The sequence below is a fragment of the Salmo salar genome, chromosome ssa01 (assembly GCF_905237065.1).
Source record: "Salmo salar chromosome ssa01, Ssal_v3.1, whole genome shotgun sequence".
NCBI lineage: Eukaryota > Metazoa > Chordata > Actinopteri > Salmoniformes > Salmonidae > Salmo > Salmo salar.
This window is the reverse complement of record NC_059442.1, coordinates 100,086,050-100,108,650: the sequence shown is the minus strand read 5'-3', so window position 1 is coordinate 100,108,650 and position 22,601 is coordinate 100,086,050. Positions and strand designations below refer to the sequence as shown.

The window sequence follows — 22,601 nt, the reverse complement described above, 5'->3', positions numbered from 1 at the left end:
ACTCTCGCCGGCTTTGGTCTTTGTCATGGTAGCTCCTCGCAGTTCCAGACATGGCCGACAAACAGCAGGGAACGAGACAACCACAAACCCGGGACAATCCGTGGTCCCAGCCACAATGGCTAATTGTGTTGCGGGCTGCGTTCAAGCCCTCAAGAAAACCCCGCCAACTTATATGCAGCTAGCTGCATCACCAAATTGCTCCTCAGACCCGTCTTTGATCGGCAAGATCACCGGACAGAGATTAGCAGTCTCAGCAGCTGATGCCGACTGCGTCGCGGGATCCAAACTAGAGTTAGCTTGCTTCTAAGAACTTTCCAATACACTTTCAAAACAACAAAACCGAGTTCTTCCCTGTTTGTTGAAGTACCTTTGGCAGCGATTACAGCCTCATCGTTCCAATACAGGTGTACCAAGCCTGTAGTGTCATTCTCAAGAAGACTCGAGGCTGTAATTGCTGCCAAAGGTGCTTCAACAAAGCACTGGGTAAAGTGTCTGAATACTTATGTAAATTTGATTTTTATACATTTTAAATAACGTTTTTTGTTTTGTCATTATGGGGTAATGTGTGTAGATTGAGGGGAAAATAACTATTTAATACATTTTAGAATAAGGCTGTAACGTAACAAAACGTGAAGGGGTCTGAATACTTTGTGTACACAGTGGCAAGAAGAAATATGTGAACCCTTTGGAATTACTTGATTTCTGCATAAATTGGTCATCAAATTTGATCTGATCTTCATCTAAGTCACCACAAACAAACAGTGTGCTTATCCTTAACACAAATTAATGTATTTGTCTTGTCTATATTGAATACATAAACATTCAGTGTAAGTTGAATGTTTGACCAATTTATGCAGAAATCCCAGTATTTCCAAAGGGTTCACATATTTCTTGCCACTGTATATGCAGGAAGTTCGCTGGTTTCCCACAAAGAAATCTTTCCCCGTCCCTCAAAAATAAATATTTTAATTTGGGGGGGGACCATACACCCCTCCATATACCCCTCGAGAGGCATAGTAAGTAGTGTCAAACTGTGTAGAAATGCATTTTAAAAGGTAAAAAATAAGGACCCCCGTCTGTTCTCCCACCCAGTATCACCCTTGCTATATTAACACCAAACTGGACACTGTCTTTCAGCACAAGCAAAACTTGGCAGCTGCCCAAATCATGTCATGGATGAAAGAGAACTTACTCCAGCTGAACAACTGCAAGATTACATCAACGCCCTGTTCGTGGGCCTTCCAGTCAAAATCACTGAAGAGGCTACAACTTCTCCAGAATTGTGCTGCCAGAGTCCTGACCAGGAAGTCAGCCCACACCACCCCCATCCCTGCAGAACTCCACTGGCTACCGGTTAACTAAAGGATTGACTTTAAATTCCTCCTAGTGTTTAAAGGCTTGAATGGATTGAGTCCCACCTACATCGGGGACCTAATTCCTATCACTGCTCTAGCCAATCCCTACTGCGTCAAGTCCCCAAGACACATCTCCATGGGGGACCGAGCCTTCTGCTCCCTTGCCCCTCGCCTATGGAATGCTCTCCCTGACCATCTGAAAGCCACTCCATCATTATGAACTTTTAAAACAGGACTTAAAACCCATTTCTACAGAATGTCGGTCTTTTCTAGTCCTAATCTTGGAAGTCCCTTTAGAATGTATTATTGCTGTCTCCTACCTTGATTCTAAATGATGTTTATATTGTATTTCTAATCTCCAGTCAAGCGGTATCAGGTGGGTTGTGCCAAGATAAGTGGTAGTCCTGACACCTAGGTGATTGCAGGGTAGGCAGCTCTGTATTTGAAAGCTGTCTACTTAATAAGGCAGTGTAAGAGGGAAGGATCCTTTCTCTGTCAGCTCTCACATCGTGACAGGGATGGTTTAATGCTCATTGGCATTTAAGAAGCAGGTGCGTCTGGTCAGACGAGGTGGGTGGAGAGGAGAGCAGGCTGGAGAGACTGTAGTCGTCCCAGACTCTTCAGAGGTCCTCATCAAAGGCTCTTGGCTGTAGAGTGAGAGAGGAGGGGAGGGTAGTCTACACGTCAGCCTGCATGTGAAGGAGAGGGGGCAGAGGGAAAAAGGAGGGGAGGGTAGCCCTGCCTGCCCTCGGGGCAACCTTAGTAAAACACATTGAGCGCTTGGTAGAGCACATCATTTCAAATTGTCACATCCATTTATTTCATGTTTCCAGTCGTGTTGGGAAAGCTGCTCTCTGCTGTGATTGTGCCGCTGTGTGAAGGAAAGTTCAATGCTACCAACCTGTTTTTATCTAGCTACTAGTATCCAACTGTGCTAGCCTATGCAACCTCTTTCTCTGTGTCGCCCCTTTCTCTGTCAGTTATTTTGGAACCAACTCTAAACCTTTCTTCTCTTCTTTCTCCAGACCTCCCTGGTTTAATGGGTCCAATCATCGGGATGTCGCCGGATAAGAAAGCGGAAACGCCGGGGATGCAGGGGGAAAGGGTGGGACTTAGGGGTTTGTGTGGGGGGGGGGCGGGGACTCTCCCGGAGGCAGAGTGTGGTGCAGCCAGCCCATTGGCCACCAGTCTGGACCGGGGGTCCGTTGGTTCAGGGGGCTCTGAGGATGAGGAGCTCACCAACCTCAACTGGCTCCATGAGAACCTGCTCCAGAACTTTACCCTAGGAGGGGCCGGGGGGGGCCCAACCCAGTGCCAGCCCCCTCTTTGACATTGAGGGTGACACCGGAGCCCCTCAGAACCCCCCCTCTTCATCCTCTTCCTCTTTGTCACAGAGGGACTTGTTGAAGTCCAAGCCTCCCTTCTCATTCTCTCTGTTGATCTACATGGCCATAGAGCAGAGCCCCAGTAAGAGCCTGCCAGTGAAGGACATCTATGCTTGGATCGTACAGCACTTCCCCTACTTCTCCTCGGCCCCCACCGGCTGGAAGAACAGCGTCAGACACAACCTGTCACTCAACAAGTGTTTCCGTAAGGTGGAGAGTAGCCTGGGAAAGGTGAGAGAACTTTGAGATGCACGTGCACACACACAAACACACTTTGTTTGGTTACCCTGCAAAGAGTTGGCAGTGCCTAGGTTGTGGGTTCGATTCCTGCAAGGACAACAAGTTCTCATCTGACTAGGGGTGGCCGTTAGTAATCCAGCACTCGAACGGATGTCAATGCTTGATCTTTAACCAGAGATTTAAAAAAAATCAAATGCTGTAATACCATTTGGTGAAATGTGCTTTGTGGCAGCCAGAATGGGAAAATAAACCAAAAAATTTGTTTTTTTTTGTCTTGAAGACAACCGTTAATTTGCATTGACTCTAGTGTTGTATTTGTATAGTGCATTCAGAAAGTATTCAGACCCCTTGAATTTTTACACATTTTGTTACGTTACAGCCTTGGATTAAATTGTTTTTTTTGCCCTCAATCTACACAGAATGCCACATAATGACAAAGAAAAAGGTTTTTTTCCCTTGACTATTCTACTGGGGCTCCCGAGTGGCGCAGTGGTCTAAGGCACTGCATCTCAGTACAAGAGGCGTCGCTACAGTCCCTGGTTAGATTCCAGGCTGTATCACATCCGGCCGTGATTGGGAGTCCCATAGGGCAGCGCACAATTGGCCCAGCGTCGTCCGGGTTTGGCCGGGGTAGGCCGTCATTGTAAATAAGAATTTGTTCTTAACCTACTTGCCTAGTTAAGGTTAAATAAAAAAATAAATACCAGTCCTTGCCGCTGAAAAACATCCCCAAAGCATGATGCTGCCACCACCATGCTTCACCGTAGGGATGGTGCCAGGTTTCCTCCAGACGTGACGCTTCTCATTCGGGCCAACGCGTTCAACCTTGGTTTCATCAGACCAGAGAATCTTGTTTCTCATGGTCAGAGTCTTTAGGTGCCCTTTGGCAAACTCCAAGCGGGCTGTCATGTGCCTTTTACTGAGGAGTGGCTTCCATCTGGCCACTCTACCGTAAAGGCCTGATTGGTGGAGTGCTGCAGAGAAGGTTGTCCTTCTGGAAGGTCACATCCCTGACCAAGGCCCTTCTCCCCGATTTTCTTAGTTTGGCCATGCGGCCGGCTCTGGGAAGAGTCTTGGTGGTTCCAAATGTCTTCCATTTAAGAATGATGGAGGCTGCTGTGTTCTTAGGGACCTTCAATGATGCAGACATTTTTTGGTACCCTTCCCCAGATCTGTGCCTCCACAGTCCTGTCTCGGAGTTCTATGGACAATTCCTTCAACCTCATGGCTTGGTTTTTGCTCTAACATGCACTGTCAACTGTGGGACTATATATAGACGGGTGTGGGCCTTTCCAAATCATGTCCAATCAATTGAATTTACCATAGGTGGACTCCAATCAAGTCCTAGAAACATCTCAAGGATGATCAATGGAAACAGGATGCACCTGAGCTCAATTTTGAGTCTCATAGCAAAGGGTCTGAATACTTATGAAAGTAAGGTTGTCTGTTTTTATTACATTTGGAAACATTTAGGCCTATAGATAAATGCGCACACTTCTTTCCAGCGCGGGCGTTATGTTATACAAATACAGTACCTTGCGAAAGTATTCTCCCCCGATGGCATTCTTCCTATTTTGTTGCCTGACAACCTGGAATTAAAATAGATCTTTTTTGGGGGGGGTTGTATCATTTGATTTACACAACGTGCCTACCACTTTGAGGATGCTAAATATTTTTTCTTGTGAAACAAACAAGAAAAAGACAAATTGAAAACTTGAGCGTGCATAACTATTCACCCCCCCCCCCAAGTCAATACTTTGTAGAGCCACCTTTTGCAGCAATTATAGCTGCAAGTCTCTATAAGCTTGGCACATCTAGCCACTGGGGTTTTTGCCCATTCTTCAAGCCAAAACTGCTCCAGATCCTTCAAGTTGGATGGGTTCCGCTGGTGTACAACAATCTTTAAGTCATACCACAGATTCTCAATTGGATTGAGGTCTGGGCTTTGACTAGGCCATTCCAAGACATGTAAATGTTTCCCCTTAAACCACTCGAGTGTTGCTTTAGCAGTATGCTTAGGGTCATTGTCCTGCTGGAAGGTGGACCTCTGTCCCAGTCTGAAATCTCTGGAAGACTGAAACAGGTTTCCCTAAAGAATTTCCCTGTATTTAGCACCATCCATCATTCCTTCAATTCTGACCAGTTCCCCAGTCCCTGCCGATGGGGAAAAACATCCCCAAAGCATGATGCTGCCACCACCATGCTTCACTGTAGGGATGATGTTCTCAGGGTTTTGGGTTTGTGCCATACATAGCGTTTTCCTTGATGGACAAAAAGCTCAATATTAGTCTCATCTGACCAGAGTACCTTCTTCCATATGTTTGGGCAGTCTCCCATATGCCTTTTGGCGAACACCAAACGTATTTGCTTATTTTTTTTCTTTAAGCAATGGCTTTTTTCTGTCTACTCTTCTGTAAAGCCCAGCTCTGTGGAGTGTACGTCTTAGTGGTCCTATGGACAGATACTCCAATCTCTGCTGTGGAGCTTTGCAGCTCCTTCAGGGTTATTTTTTGTCTCTTTGTTGCCTCTCTGATTAATGCCCTCCTTGCCTTGTCTGTGAGTTTTGGTGGGCCGCCCTCTCTTGGCAGGTTTGTTGTGGTGCCATATTCTTTCAATTTTTTTAATAATGGATTAGTGGTCGACCGATTTAATCGGCATGGCCGTTTAATTAGGGCCGATTTCAAGTTTTCATAACAATCGGTAATCTGCCTTTTTGGATGCCGATTTCATTGCACTCCACGAGGAGACTGAGTGGCAGGCTGAACACCTGTTACGCATGTGCAGCATCAAAAGGACCTTGTGGCTGCAAGGAGCCAAGGTAAGTTGCTAGCTAGCATTAAACTTATCTAATAAAAAAAAACTATCAATCTTCACATAATCACTAGTTAACCACACATGTTTTTTTTATATAGGTTAACTAGCTTGTTCTGCATTGCATATAATCAATGTGGTGCCTCTTAATTTATCATCGAATCACAGCCTACTTCAACTTTGCCAAACGGTTGATTTAACAAAAGCGCATTTGCGAAAAAAGCACAATCGTTGCAATAATGTACCTAACCATAAACATCAATGCCTTTCTTAAAATCAATACACGACTATATATTTTTTAAACCTGCATATATAGTTAAAAGAAATTCATGTTAGCAGGCAATATTAACTAGGGAAATTGTCACTTCTCCTGCGTTCAGTGCAAGCAGAGTCAGATTATATGCAGCAGTTTGGGCCGCCTGGCTCTTGGCGAACTGTTGAATGGCCATTTATCCCTAACGAAGACCATAATTAATTAGCCAGAATTTTACATAACTATGACAACATTGAAGGTTGTACAATGTAACAGCAATATTTCGACTTAGGATTGCCACCCGTTGGATAAAATACGGAAAGATTCCGTATTTCACTGAAAGAATAAACATTTTCTTTTTGAAATGATAGTTTCCGGATTTGACCATATTAATGACCAAAGGCTTGTATTTGTGTGTTTATCATATTAGAATTAAGTATAGGATTTGATAGAGCAGTCTGACTGAGCGGTGGTAGGCAGCAGCAGGCTCGTAAGCATTCATTCAAACAGCAGTTCTTAGCAATGCTTGCAGCACAGCGCTGTTTATGACTTCAAGCCGATCAACTCTCGAGATTAGGCTGGCAATACTAAAGTGCCTATAAGAACATCCAATAGTCAAAGGTATATGAAATACAAATGGTATAGAGAGAAATAGTCCTATAAGAAGTTTTAGGTTGTAGTTATTAACTGGGAATATTGAAGACTCATATGAAAAGGAACCACCAGCTTTCATATGTTCTGAGCAAGGAACTTAAACGTTAGCTTTTTTTACATGGCACATATTGCACTTTTACTTTCTTCTCCAATACTGTGTCTTTGCATTATTTAAACCAAGTTGAACATGTTTCATTATGAGACTAAATGGATTTTATTTTTGTATTAAGTTAAGTGTTCATTGTTTATTCAGTATTGTTGTAATTGTCATTTATTGTGTGTGTGTGTGTGTGTGTGTGTGTGTGTGTGTGTGTATATGTATATATATATATATGATAGATAGATAGATTGAGTGATTTATTAATTATTTGGTCGTCCAATAATCGGCATCTGCGTTGAAAAATCATAATCTGTCGACCTCTATAATGGATTTAATGGTGCGCCGTGGAATGTTCAAAGTTTGATATTTTTGTATAACCCAATCCTGATCTGTACTTCTCCACAATTTTGTCCCTGACCTGTTTGGCGAGCTCCTTGGTCTTCATGGTGCTGCTTGCTTGGTGGTGCCTCTTGCTTAGTGGTGTTGCAGACTCTGGGGCTTTTCAAAACGTGTGTGTGTGTACACACACACACACGCAGTGGGGGGAAAAAGTATTTGATCCCCTGCTGATTTTGTATGTTTGCCCACTTACAAAGAAATGATAAGTCTATAATTTTAATGGTAGGTTTATTTGAACAGTGAGAGACAGAATAGCAACAAAAAAATCCAGAAAAACGCATGTCAAAAATTGTATAAAATGATTTGCATTTTAATGAGGGAAGTAAGTATTTGACCCCTCTGCAAAACATGACTTAGTACTTGGTGGCAAAACCCTTGTTGGCAATCACAGAGGTCAGACGTTTCTTGTCGTTGGCCACCAGGTTTGCACACATCTCAGGAGGGATTTTGTCCCACTCCTCTTTGCAGATCTTCTCCAAGTCATTAAGGTTTCGAGGCTGACGTTTGGCAACTCGAACCTTCAGCTCCCTCCACAGATTCTCTATGGGATTAAGGTCTGGAGACTGGCTAGGCCACTCCAGGACCTTAATGTGCTTCTTCTTGAGCCGCTCCTTTGTTGCCTTGGCCGTGTGTTTTGGGTCATTGTCATGCTGGAATACCCATCCACGACCCATTTTCAATGCCCTGGCTGAGGGAAGGATGTTTACACCCAAGATTTGACGGTACATGGCCCCGTCCATCGTCCCTTTGATGCGGTGAAGTTGTCCTGTCCCCTTAGCAGAAAAACACCCCCAAAGCATAATGTTTCCACCTCCATGTTTGACGGTGGAGATGGTGTTTTTGGGGTCATAGGCAGCATTCCTCCTCCTCCAAACCCACTGAGTTGAGTTGATGCCAAAGAGCTCCATTTTGGTCTCATCTGACTAGGACACTTTCACCAGTTGTCCTCTGAATCATTCAGATGTTTATTGGCAAACTTCAGACGGGCATGTATATGTATTCTTGAGCAGGGGGACCTTGCGGGCGCTGCAGGATTTCAGTCCTTCACGGCGTAGTGTGTTACCAATTGTTTTCTTGGTGACTATGGTCCCAGCTGCCTTGAGATCATTGACAAGATCCTCCCGTGCAGTTCTGGGCTGATTCCTCACCGTTCTCATGATCATTGCAACCCCACGAGGTGAGATCTTGCATGGAGCCCCAGGCCGAGGGATATTGACAGTTCTTTTGTGTTTCTTCCATTTGCGAATAATCGCACCAAATGTTGTCACCTTCTCACCAAGCTGCTTGGCGATGGTCTTGTAGCCCATTCCAGCCTTGTGTAGGTCTACAATCTTGTCCCTGACATCCTTGGAGTGCTCTTTGGTCTTGGCCATGGTGGAGAGTTTGGAATCTGATTGATTGCTTTTGTGGACAGGTGTCTTTTATACAGGTAACAAGCTGAGATTAGGAGCACTCCCTTTAAGAGTGTGCTCCTAATCTCAGCTTGTTACATGTATAAAAGACACCTGGGAGCTAGAAATCTTTCTGATTGAGAGGGGTCAAATACTTAATTCCCTCATTAAAATGCAAATCAATTTATAACATTTTTGACATGCGTTTTTCTGGATATTTTTGTTATTCTGTCTCTCACTGTTCAAATAAACCTACCATTTAAAATTATAGACTTATCCTTTCTTTATCAGTGGGCAAACGTACAAAATCAGCAGGGGATCAAATACTTTCCGTCCCCCCCACTAGTGTGTGTGTGTGGTGTGTGTATGTATGTATGTATGTATGGTGTGTATGTATTAATTATTTATTTATTATATATACTGAGATCATGTGACACTTAGATTGCACACAGGTGGACTTTATTTAACTAATAATGTGACTTCTGAAGGTAATTGGTTGCACCAGATCTTATTTAGGAGCTTCATAGTAAAGGGGTGAATACATATGCACGCATCACTTTTCTGTTTTAAATTCTTTCACATTTTTTGAAAGAAGTTATATTTTTCATTTCACTTCACCAATTTGGACTATTTTTTTGTGTATGTCCATTACATGAAATCCAAATAAAAATCCATTTAAATTACACACCTACAAAACGCCAAGGGGGTGAATACTTTTGCAAAGTACTGTATATACTTTTTAAAATTTGTTTACTCAAATAAATCATGTGAGGTACTCGAACTGTCAAAAAAAGTAAAATGCCAATCTCTAATGCTGATACTGCAGGGTGAGATTGAGACGATGGACGTCATCCAGTGGGTTTAAAGTTGTCCCTTGTGGCTCAGTTGGTTGAGCATGGCGCTGGCAACGCCAGGGTTGTGGGTGTGATTCCCACGTGGCCAGTACTGTAAGTCGCTCTGGATAAGAGGATCTGCTAAATGACAAAAAAATAAACATTAAAATTGTGTTCAAATTAGCTGATAGTATCCTGCCTCTGAGATTCTTGGCTGTGTGAAAGTGTCATGAAGAATCATTGGAGTGCTATACTGATATTGTATAGTGGCAGAGGCAGTAGTGTAACATTGATAATGTGCTCACTCTGTATTTGCAATCAACGGCACGGTGTATCAATGGCACCAACAGTACTGTGGCACGGTGCATCACAGTGTGAGCCCACCTGTCTGCTGAGCTGAGAGCACAGCAGAGCGATCAGCACTGGTTTCAGATGATACACTACCTGGTGGTTTGCGTTGCCATGGTGACATTTCCTCCTTCCTGTCTGCGTGCCGGCTGGTAATCTGAGTCAAGGTTATATCCCTACTCCTCTCGCTTCCTCCTCCTGGGCTGAAAAAGAACCGTTTACACACTTTCTCTCTCTCTCACACACACACACACGCACAGACGTACAGATGTACAAATGTGAACATATTGTTTTACATCATGGAGATGTGTGTTGTCTCAGTGGTAGTTCATGAACCTGCATATGGGATATATAACAACGTCTTGGCTACAGTAGGGAGGTTCTACAAATGCAAGTCACATGAAAAGGACTTTCCCAGTACGTATAAAAAGCTCAACTCAGTCCAACCCTATAATAAGCCATTTAAGGACGGCATGGAATGTTTATTGACAGTTTTCCTCCCATCATGCAGTTCACCCAGCAGGGCCTGGATTGGTGACTGCATTATGAGTCATTATGGCAGCTAGAGAAACTAAAGCCCTGGTGAGGCTACAGTGAGAGTCAGCCATGCAGGCAAAACAGCTGTCTGCTGCTGCCTATCAAGAGGTCCTGTATGGCTTAGTTTATAGAGCATGGCACTAGCAACGTCAGGATTGTGGGTTTTATTCCCGGGCCACGCATGTGTGCATGCATGACTGTAAGTCGCTTTGGATAAGACTTTGGAAAATAGTTGCTTTGATTAAAAGCGTGTGCAAAATGGTATTTATTATTATTGTTAAGCTTAGTCATTACATTTACATTTTACATTTTAGTCATTTAGCAGACGCTCTTATCCAGAGCGACTTACAGTAGTGAATGCATACATTTCATACATTTTTTTTTTTTTTTTCTGTGCTGGCCCCCCGTGGGAAACGAACGCTCAGTCATGAAAGCTTTGCCAGAGTCTTGTGGTATTACAATGAGATACTACCGTAAATTCCGGACTATAAGCCGCAACTTTTTTCACACAATTTGAACCTCACGGCTTAAACAATGACGTGGCAAATATATGGATTTTTTTCCCGCTTTCAATTTTTTTTTTCTCTCCAATAAAACACATTCTGTGACGTGCTCAGTTTTTTGGCGGCATGAAGCTTTCATTAGACCAATGAAATTGCCGAACGGGTTAAGGTCAAACAACTTTTTTGTTTACTGTTTAGATTAAATTGAGCGCTCTCAAACTTCCCATCATTCTGATTACGGTAGTCATTTTGTCACCCTCCTCATGGCAAAGACACGGAGAAATGCATATGATGCAGCTTTCAAGTTGAAGGGGATTGATCTGGCTGTTGGAAAAGGAAATAGAGCTGCTGCACGGGAGCTTGGTCTTAATGAGTCGATGACAAGCCGTGTTTCGTTAAAGCCTATTTATTTTTGTTACAAGCTGTGTTTCGTTAAAGCCTGTATAAAGTTCATTTGTTTCAATGTACCGGTAGGCACCTGCGGTTTATAGACATGTGCGGCATATTTATGTTCAAAATAATAATATTTTTTAAATTCAGTTGGTGCGGCTTATATTCAGGTGCGCTTAATAGTCCGGAAATTACGGTATATGAATATATCCACTAAGAAATGCTCAGTTGAAACTTTTAGCTACGGTGTTCCACAAATGAACACCACCCAGGTCAGTCTTACTGTATTTTCTAATGTAGTGTGTGATGTTTATTTCAGCTGAATGGTAAGGGTTCTCTGTGGTGTGTGGACCCAGAGTACAGGCCTAACCTGATCCAGGCCCTGAAGAAGCAGCACTTCCCTGCAGCACATGCCTTCTGCACACCGCCTGCCTCCCCACCGCCTGCCTCCACACCGCCTGCCACCTCACCCCATAGACATCTCTTCCTGCAGGGCTGCTCTCTCAAAGGTGAGTCCTACCCCCCCAACTCAACTTGCAAGAACACTTTTAGCACTCATCTGTTGTTCTTGTGAGGCTCTAACAGAGGCTCCAGTGTGACAGTGGACAAGGAGTAGGTGCAGCGAAAACCAGCGAACCTTTACACAACACACAACTCTTTCAAAAAAATTATATATATTTCACCTTTATTTCACCAGGTAGGCCAGTTGAGAACAAGTTCTCATTTACAACTGCGACCTGGCCAAGATAAAGCAAAGCAGTGCGACAAAAATAAACACAGAGTTACACATAATCTCTGCTGGTGATCACACCTCAGATTCTCTAGAAATGTGATTAATATTAAATTAGATCCAGTTTCAGCTGTCTTCCTGCATGTCATTTCAAATTCACATGGTTGTTGCCTCTGCACATTTTCGTCATGCAACTTTGGCCGACAAGACATTCAACATAACCATCCTCTCATCTTTAATAATTTGAATCCATAGCGGCCATCGAAGGCCTTTCTTTAAGTTACTATAGCGGCCGTGAATAGTCTTGTTTTTCTAACAATATTATCTGTGTCAATATCGCAAAATGTACTTGCTAACAACCTGTTGTCGTATTTGCGTGGCTGTCATCAACCAGATGTCAAGGTGAGTGAAATAAGTCAACGACAGATATATGTTTGGTGCAGTCAATGTTTGATGCTGTGAAAGTCCTGTCATATCATTTTAACTTGGTTGGTACAGGCAAGCACATCAGCGGTGAAGCTCGAATGATTGCTCTGTCTCATGGATAGTTGCAGTGTTTAGCTGTATATATTCTGCTAACTAGTTGGTTGTTTTGTTGTAATTCATATGGAGAAAGCCCAAGCTGCTTGCTATAGCTAGCTAACTAGTTAGTCTGTCAGACAAGAAAAGTTGTGTAGTGGTACATTTTGGCAGCGCTCACAAAGCGTCAACCTCAGCTGTCATTTTCATGAGCTAGCCATACAGACAACCAGCTAACTAGCCACTGAAATGTTGGCTAGAGTAGTTTTTGTTTATCTGTTGGGTTTAGGTTATGGTTTGTTAGGTTGACATTGCCTCATTTTCCTATTATTTGACAGCTTAGCGGTCGTGTTAGGGTAGTGGATGCCAGCGCAGTGGAGCTCATTTGATGAGTTGGATATACGTTTACATAGCCAGCTAACAAGTTGCTTGTTTTGTCCTGTTTCCCTGATGCAATTAATTTGGAAACTGTCCCAGCTTTGTAACTAATCAGCTAACATTAGAGAAAGAGACGGAGAGGTGAACGAGCTAAGAGACAAGGCAAGAAGGGCCTATGCCATCGAAAGGAACATAAAATTCGACATACCAATTAGGATCTGGCTAAAAAATACTTGAATCAGTTTTTAGAACCCATTGCCCTTTATGGTTGTGAGGTCTGGGGTCCGCTCACCAACCAAGAATTCACAAAATGGGACAAACACCAAATTGAGACTCTGCATGCAGAATTCTGCAAAAATATCCTCTGTGTACAACGTAAAACACCAAATAATGCATGCAGAGCAGAATTAGGCCAATACCCGCTAATTATCAACATCTAGAAAAGAGACATTAAATTCTACAACCACCTAGAGAGAGAAGTAGTTGTAGAATTTTGATAATTAGCAGGTATCGGCCTAATTCTGCTCTGCATGCATTATTTGGTGTTTTACGTTGCTTTATCTTGAACTCAGTAATCTACAGCAGCCTTCTAGAATTCTATTGGGGTCTAAAGGGTTAATTGTCATTTTAGTCATCGTTTGATTTCAAACCAGAGGCCTCAATGTAGATTATTCTGATCTGAATCCTCTTCTTTCTCCCCCCTAGCCTCTTGTTTGGTAACCTTGACTACAGATGCCCTGCTGATAATTCTCCAATCCTCTCGGTGATTAGAAGTCATTTAGAGAACCTGAAGTGTGGTATGGCGAGAGCTAGGAAACGTCCCTCTAGCCCCTCCTTGACTGGCCACACACACACACACTGGCTATTTCACTGACCTCCATGCATGTTCTCTCCTCTTCCAGAGTCTGACATAGATGCTGCCACTGCCATGATGCTCTTAAACGCCGCCCCTGGCCATCACCACGCCAATCCATGTAAGAGACTCCACCCCACACCATGTCTCTTCCACTTCTCTCTCTGTCTACACCTTTTAACTACTACTCAACCCCCTTCTCTCTCTCTCTCTACACCTAACTACTTCTCTCTCAGTTTAAGGGCTTTATCGGCATGGGAAACACATGTTAACATTGTCAAAGCAAGTGAAGTAGATAATTGTTATTGTTTGTTTCACTTTTGTTTATTAAGAGTAAACATTACACTCACAGAAGTTCCAAAAAGAATAAAGACATTTCAAATGTCATTATGTCTACATACGGTGTAAGGATGTGCAAATAGGACAAAAGGGAAAATAAATAAACATAAATATGTGTGGTATTTACAATGGTGTTTGTTCTTCACTGGTTGCCCTTTTCTTGTGGCAACAGGTCACAAATCTTACTGCTGTGATGGCACACTGTGGAATCTTTCTCTGTCTCTCTGTGTGTCACCCAACCGTTTTCACACTTTCATCTTTCTTTTTGTTGCTTTTGCATCCCTCACCCAGCATCTATCCACCCTTGTAACACACATCCTTGTCTCTCCATTGATTCATATATGCACTCAAAGCACAGTTGAAGTCCCACTCACATATTGTCATTCTAAGCCAGACAAGGTTGCATATAGAATTCCATTCCTGTGAATAACCGGAAGACTTAGAAGGAGAGCACACCATCCACCGCTTCCGAGCATATTACTCGCCAATGTCCAGACAACAAGGTGGATGAAATTAGGGCACAAATTGCCTTTCAGAGATTGTAACATTCTCTGTTTCACGGAAACATGGCTCACTCAGGATATGTTGTCAGGGTCGGTACAGCCACCCAGTTTCTTCACGCATCGCGCCGACAGAAACAAACATCTCTCTGGTAAGAAGGGCAGGGATGTATGCCTTATGATTAACGACTCATGGTGTAATCATAACAACATACAGGAACTCAAGTCCTTTTGTTCACCTGACCTTGAATTCCTTACAATCAAATGCCGACCGCATTATCTACCAAGAGAATTCTCTTCGATTATAGTCACATCCATGTATATTCCCCCAAAGCAGATACCTCGACGGCCCTGAAATAACTTCACTGGACTCTATGTAAACTGGAAACCATACATCCTGAGGCTGTATTTATTGTAGCTGGGGATTTTAACAAAGCTAATCTGAGAACAACGCTTCCTAAATTCTATCAACATATCGAATGCGTGACACGAGCTGGTAGCATTCTAGATCATTGCTACTCTAACTTCCACGACGCATATAAAGCCCTCCCTTAGGCAAATCTAACAATGACTCCATTTTGTTGCTCCCAGCCTATAGACAGAACTTAAAACAGGAAACGCCCGTGTATGGTCTATCCAACACTGGTCTGACCAATCGGATTCCACGCTTCAAGATTGCTTCGATCACGTGGACTGGGATATGTTCCAGGTAGCCTCCGACAACAACATTGACGTATAACATGACTCGGTGTGCGAGTTTATTAGCAAGTGCATCGGTGATGTTGTACCCACTGTGGCTATTAAAGCCTTCCCTAGCCAGAAACCGTGGATTGATGGCAGCATTTGCGCAAAACTGAAAGCGCAAACCACTGCTTGGCAAGGCGACTGGAAACATGACCGAATACAAACAGTGAAGCTATTCCCTCCGCAAGGCAATCAAACAAGCAAAGCGTCAGTATAGAGACAAAGTAGAGTCGCAATTCAACGGCTCAAACCCGAGACGTATGTGGCAGGGTCTACAGTCAATCACGGATTACAAAAAGAAAACCAGCCCCGTCATGGACATCGACGTCTTGCTCCCAGACAAATTAAACAACTTATTTGCTCGCTTTGAAGACAATACATTGCCACTGACACGGCCCGCTACCAAAGCCTGTGGGCTCTCCTTCACCGTGGCCAACGTGAGAAAAACATTTAAACGTGTTAACCCTCGCGAGGCTGCCGGCCCAGACGGCATCCCTAGCCGCGTCCTCAGAGCATGCGCAGACCAGCTGGCTGGTGTGTTTACGGACATAATCAATCCCTATCCCAGTCTGCTGTGCCCACATTCTTCAAGATGGCCACCATTGTTCCTGTTCCCAAGAAAGCTAAGGTAACTTAACTAAATGACTTGCCCCGTAGCACTCACTTCCGTCATCTTGAAGTGCTTCGAGAGACTAGTCAAGGATCATATCACCTCCAACCTAGACCCACTTCAATTTGCTTACCGCCCCAATAGGTCCACTGACGACGCAATCGCCATCACCCTGCACAATCCCATCTGGACAAGAGGAATACCTATGTAAGAATGCTGTTCATTGACTACAGCTCAGCATTCAACACCATAGTACCCTCCAAACTCGTCATTAAGCTCGAGACCCAGGGTCTCGACCCCGCCCTGTGCAACTGGGTCCTGGACTTTCTGGCGGGCCGCCCCCCGGTGGTGAGGGTAGGAAACAACATCTCCATCCCGCTAATCCTCAACTCTGGGGCCCCACAAGGGAGCGTTCTCAGCCTTCTCCTGTACTGCGTGGCCATGAACACCTCCAACTCAATCATCAAGTTTGCAGACGACACTACAGTAGTAGGCTTGATTACCAACAACGACAAGACGGCCTACAGGGAAGGAGGTGAGGGCCATCAGTGTGGTGTCAGGAAAACCTCTCACTCAACGTCAACAAAACAAAGGAGATGATCGTGGACTTCAGGAAACAGCAGAGGGAGCAGCCCCCCCATCCACATCGACGGGACAGTAGTGGACAAGGTGGAAAGTGAAGTTCCTCGGTGTACACATCACGGACAAACTGAAATGGTCCACTCACACAGTGTGGTGAAGAAGGCGCAACAGTGCCTCTTTAACCTCTGGAGGCTGAAGAAATTTGGCTTGTCACCTAACGCTCAAACTTTAACAGATGCACAATTGAGAGCATCCTGTCGGGGCCGTATCACTGCCAGGTACGGCAACTGTGCCGCCCTAAACCACAAGGCTCACCAGAGGGTGGTGCGGTCTGCACAACGCATCACCGGGGGCAAACTACCTGCCCTCCAGGACACCTACAGCACCCGATGTCACAGGAAGGCAAAAAAAGATAATAAAGGACTATAACCACCCGCGCCACTGCCTGTTCACCCCAGAATCTTCCAGAAGGCGAGGTCAGTACAGATGCATCAAAGCTGGGACCAAGAGACTGAAAAACAGCTTCTATCTCAAGACCTGTTAAACAGCCATCACTAACAGACTCAAATCTCTGGCCACTTCTTCAATAAATGTATTTAATAAAGGTGTCACTTTAAATAACGCCACTTTAATAATGTCTACATATCCTACATTACTCATCTCATATGTATATACTGTATTCTATACCATCTACTGCATCTTGCGTATGCTGCACGGCCATTGCTCATCCATATATTTATATGTACATATTCTTATTCATCCATTTACGTGTGTGTATAAGGTAGCTGTTGTGAATTTGTTAGATTACTTGTTAGATATTACTGCATTGTTGGAACTAGAAGCACAAGCATTTCGCTACACTCGCATTAACATCTGCTAACCATGTGTATGTGACCAATAAAATTTGATTTGTTGTATTTTCTCCCATGTCTTCTCATGGTGTTCATTCGACTAGACACTTCTGCCACTGCTGTTGCCATCAATTGTTATGAATGTTAATTACTGTTGTCTGCTGAACAGAGACACTGCCTAGCCCGCCGCTTATTTGATTAAAAAAACTTTTGTCTTTATCACAACCTACTCCTACTGCCCTGTTGCATCCTGAAACGCTCTTTCTTTAGTGTCAGGATGTTCTCCTCCCTCTAAATCTCGCTCTCCCCCTCTCCTCTCTTCTTTCCCTCCCTGTCCCAGGTGATCCAGAGAGTCCCCTGGACCTGACCCAGCCAGACTTGGTCCTGGTGAGCAGCGATCCTAACCAGGACCACAACTACAGCAGTATGGCCCTGCAGCGCTGCTCCTCCCGCTCCTCCTCCTCCTCTTCCTCCTCCCTCGACGATGGAGGCCCCTCCCCCGGCCATGCCCGCCACAGGCCCCGTACATGCCGCGCCGGCAGTGAGGGTTTCCATAGTGACGAGGACGACTCCGACCTCGGGGACCGGGACGAGAGAGGCGGCCGCCCCCGGCCTGCTCCTCGCCGCTCCTCCTCTTCGGTGAAGCACCCGGCGGGTAAGAGGGCCCGTAGGGAGCTGACAGTCAACCCAGAGCTGGATGAGGAGCTGAAGGAGGCGGCCGGGTCTCTGCTCCACCTGGCTGGGATCCGTACCTCCATGGACCTTAACAAACGCAGTGCCAAGAGCAAAAAACTGAACAGGAAATGAGGTTGTCATACTTTCCTGCCCTTGTCGTCAGACTTCTGCCCCTGTAACCCCTGACCCCTGATCTGATCACGTGGTCTTGGTTGACGATGGAGGCCCCTTGGTCTTGGTTGTGCCTCCTCCTTTTCTGGTTGCTGATTTTTAAGCCTGTTTTTGGTTTGACACATGATGAGATGGGATATCCCTCACTATCCAACACAACAAATGGCAATAGTATCATTGACACAGGAGAACAAAGCCATATTGAGACTTTTGTAACTGGGGTGTATCAGGTGGGTGGGTCAGGGTAAAACTGGGGTGTTTGAGGACTACTGAGAAGAACCATCACAAAACTGCTTGTTTCTGATGGCTTCGCTGCAGATCTTCACTTATCAAATAATGTTTTGGGGGATGAAAGACGGGGAAAAGGCTGAAAGTTTTTATAACTCAAAGCATTGCATGCTTCCTCAACCTGTATCCTCTTCCAAGTGAACCTATTTCTAAGAGAATGAGTGCATGTCTAACAAACTAACCTCTCCTCATGTTGAAGTCACTTTCTCCGTGCTGAAGATACCACTATTTTTTGATAGGTGACAACCTTGGTCTGGAATATCTTCCAAAGAGAGATGCAATAACTTAAACCACTTTTTATATTATTTTTCACTGTTGGTATTTTTCCTGGGTTGATGACGCTACTGCTGTCTAAAAACAACAGATTAAAGTAGTGCGGCTGATCGTAAACATCCTTACACGGAGTAGAATGCTGGACTGGGTCCATGTCAGGATTTAATACCAGAGAGTGGAAACGTAACCAAGGGAATGTTGGAACTCTGCTACTGCCATGGTGGGCCGGGGAATAACATAAAGGTGGCCGACTGCTCGATCAGGAAGAGTCCACTCTAGTCCTACTCTGAGAAACAGAATTACATCGAGATCTGGAAGAGTCCACTCTAGTCCTACTCTGAGAAACAGAATTACATCGAGATCAGGAAGAGTCCACTCTAGTCCTACTCTGAGAAACAGAATTACATCGAGATCTGGAAGAGTCCACTCTAGTCCTACTCTGAGAGAAACAGAATTGCATGGAGATCTGGAAGAGTCCACTCTAGTCCTACTCTGAGAAACAGAATTACATCGAGATCAGGAAGAGTCCACTCTAGTCCTACTCTGAGAAACAGAATTACATCGAGATCTGGAAGAGTCCACTCTAGTCCTACTCTGAGAGAAACAGAATTACATCTTCATTGCATTAGAACCTACTCCACTTCATCGCTCTTCCTCTGCTGACCCCTCTATATCTGTCATACATTAATTATTTGTGTTTAGTGTGTAAACTGAGAAATTACATTTAATATATTCTATCCTGTCTTGTCCTATTCTATCTTATCCTATGCAAGGTTTAGTGTAGACTAATCTGGCTGAAACTAAGCAAATGTTGTAACCATAGTGATACCAAGACAATGCGCTTGGCATGAGGGCACTCACTGGCAGATGTGCTGCTCAGTTTTCAATCATGTAATACTAGTCACACATACTCGAATATTTGTATTCAGGCCAAAGGGAAGTTAAAACAAAGATGTTATAATAATGTTGTCGTGAGGTTAGATGGACAATGTGAGAGACTGTTATTGTACTACTGCCCCTCCTGAATGTTGTTGGCTGACCCTGTGGCAGAGTTCAGACCGTGGTGACAGAAAGAGGCTTTGCTTCGTCTTGTTCCCCATTAAGGAAACATGGAGGGCAAATTCAGGAAGTGCACCACTCTTCTCTCCGCTGTACAGTAATTTGTTTAGGGCCATTTGATTATATCGAGTTCAGTGACGGAAAGTACAGGATGTGGAAACAGAACTTGTGAAGTGATGAGGCCAGACTGGTGCTCTTTGGGGCTTGAATGTGTTAACCTGCATTAGTAAGCAAAATGCCAATATGCCCATATGATTAGAATAGCTTTTAGTTGGTGCACTGCAGTACAGTGTACTGTCCTCTGTCATGAGCCAACTTAAGTGCAAGTTAGCTTTCCACTTGTGTTGTATCACAGGAAATAATGTTAAATTAAGTCACGTTGGTAAGTATAGATTGTATTCAGTGCCAAACATGAATTTGTGTCACAGAAGTGGAACTACCAAGGCCATTGCAACCATCTTCCTCTTCTCACAGCATTTGTGACTGACAGTAACGTTGTTGCCCCTGTTTTTTAGAAGCCTGCCAACAGGAAATGTAGGAGAACTCTGACCTAGTCTGATATTCAGTTTATTTAGGTGGTTCTGAAAAGGGAATCACCGTATTCTTTGAATGGGAATTTTGTTCTTAGAACTAAACTGCAGTTCTCCTAAATAAGATGGACATGGAATACACTGGTCTTATCTGGCTGTGAATAAACGAAGAACAAATTAATGGTGACCATTACATTTATTTATAATTAATTTATAATGGACTATTGAAAGGAACTTCTATCAAATAAAGGTAATTTGAAGTGAGTGGAATGGTTACTTCCTCTCTCCCCTCTGGAAAATCCTGTTGAGACTTATTTAGTTTTATTTTCTAAATGATATTTTACTGCCATAGTCCACTATTTTCACTGTTTTATAGTGTGTCTGAGAAAGTACTGTATATTGACAATGTATATTGTCTTTCGAGCGGGTGTTTTTCAATTTAACCATGACTGACAAGTTTTCCAATGTTTTGTTGTTGGATAAAAGACTATTGATTAACATTGATTCTGAACCATTTTTTTTGCCAACAGTGATGTTGTACAGAGAATCACAGGTAGACATTTCAGATGGCATTCCCTATCTTGATAGGGAAAGTTGATTTAATCATCATAAAGGCGTTGAAGTGTATCTGAATTTGTACTGTTTATGTTTAGATAATATTCTGACTGCGCTAAGTAGTCAGACCATAGATATTAGTTGGCACCCCCTCTCCATGTTAGGATCCTGCCACCATAGATGTCACCTACACTTACTGAAACTAAAAACCCACATTTCTGAGGGTTGCCCTGGTGTTAGTCTTGGTACCCCATGGACTTGTGTTTAAACTTAGATAGTTGAGGGCAACTTCCAGTAACTTGTTCATGCTGTTGCCAGAAGAAAGCTCTTATCAGACTCAACATGAAGATGATCCTGAGTCTCTCAGTAAGTTCGTTTTTTTATACTGAACAAAAATAATGCAATATGCATTTTTACTGAGTTCGTTTATAAGGAAATCAGTTAATTAAAATAAATAAATTAGGCTTATCTATGGATTTCACAAGGGTACAGCCATGGGTGAGCCTGGGAGCCAGGCCCAGCCAATCCGAATGAGTTTTCCTCCACAAAAGGGCTTTATTACAGACAGAAATACTCCTCAGACTAATAAACACGATGAGGCACCCTAGGGGTCTGTATCGTCACCAATAATGTTCACTTGACACAGTGACAGATTATGCTAAACTCAAAGCTACAAACATAGGATGCTTCATTGTTTGAAAATGTGTTGAGTATTGATAATGCGTTTTTATTTTTTCATTCAGTTGCAATTTATTGACTATGATAAAGCGTTTTGTCACATTGAACTAACTAAAGCTGCCGACCCAGTAACCGTCAGTCGTCTGCCATGTCTGTTAGACAGACTTTTTGGTTTTTGTATGCTAACCTCTAATAAAAATGTTTATAAAGTTTATTTTCACCAAAGATATGCAATTTGCATTATATATGGTATTACAAAATAAAATCTTGTTTTATCATTTTTGGGTCTGTTTGTTTTTCAATTGTTAACGTTTACTTCGATGAAATGGTCAAATTATAAAGACATCTGTCTAATAAAAGGATATACAGTATCAAGATAAATCTAATTTCCGCATTACCACTGACCAAAAATCCTAAATGACATGGGTGCATTTGGGGAAATTATTATGCATTCAAAAACCTACACGTTTGAACAACCAAAAATGTGTGACAAAGTCCTTGGTTATGAAATCCCAAAAGTCAAGGGATCATGCTTTATTAATAAAATGTTGATTAACATCCCCACCTGCTGTTTAGAGCAGGTAATGACTAACCTTAAATGTAAGGGAGGTCAGAAGTGACTTGTAATGCAAATAATTATAGGTCCCATTGTCCCAAGGGACAAATGTCTTTGTAACATATTTTATTTCATACTTCAAAGCTTTACCCCATTTGACCACTCAGTGCTAACTATGTTAAAATTGTCCAAATAATGAATTTCTACAATAAGGAACTCAGCCCTTTCTTGTGATAGTTACACATCAGGCAGTGCATTGCTCATGACTGCCAATTTAAGGCAAAAAATAAACTTCTGCAAGGAATTCTTTACAATTATAAAATAAAGCATATCCTACATCCAAGAGTTCCTCTTGGTATGCCATTATAGTCCTATATAATACAGCATCCTCTAGTGGTGAACCACTATATCAGTGAGTTTACTTCTAAGATCAATCTGTTTTATTAGCAACTAGATAACAGAAAAATGCTATCATGTCCAGCATTAGGCCCTCGTGTAAAAATGTATTAAG

At 43.2% G+C, this 22,601-nt stretch overlaps 1 pseudogene across 1 annotated transcript in view; it reads left to right on the top strand.

Moving 5' to 3' along the window:
• Positions 1-21,812, top strand: part of LOC106611131 (forkhead box protein N2-like) — a 61,508-nt pseudogene extending 39,696 nt beyond the window's left edge. The window contains exons 2-5 of the transcript XR_006771246.1: positions 2,381-2,971; positions 11,519-11,708; positions 13,729-13,800; positions 17,646-21,812. The product of XR_006771246.1 is annotated as a forkhead box protein N2-like (transcript). The remainder of the gene's footprint in view (positions 1-2,380; positions 2,972-11,518; positions 11,709-13,728; positions 13,801-17,645) is intronic.
• Positions 21,813-22,601: the final 789 nt, after the last annotated feature.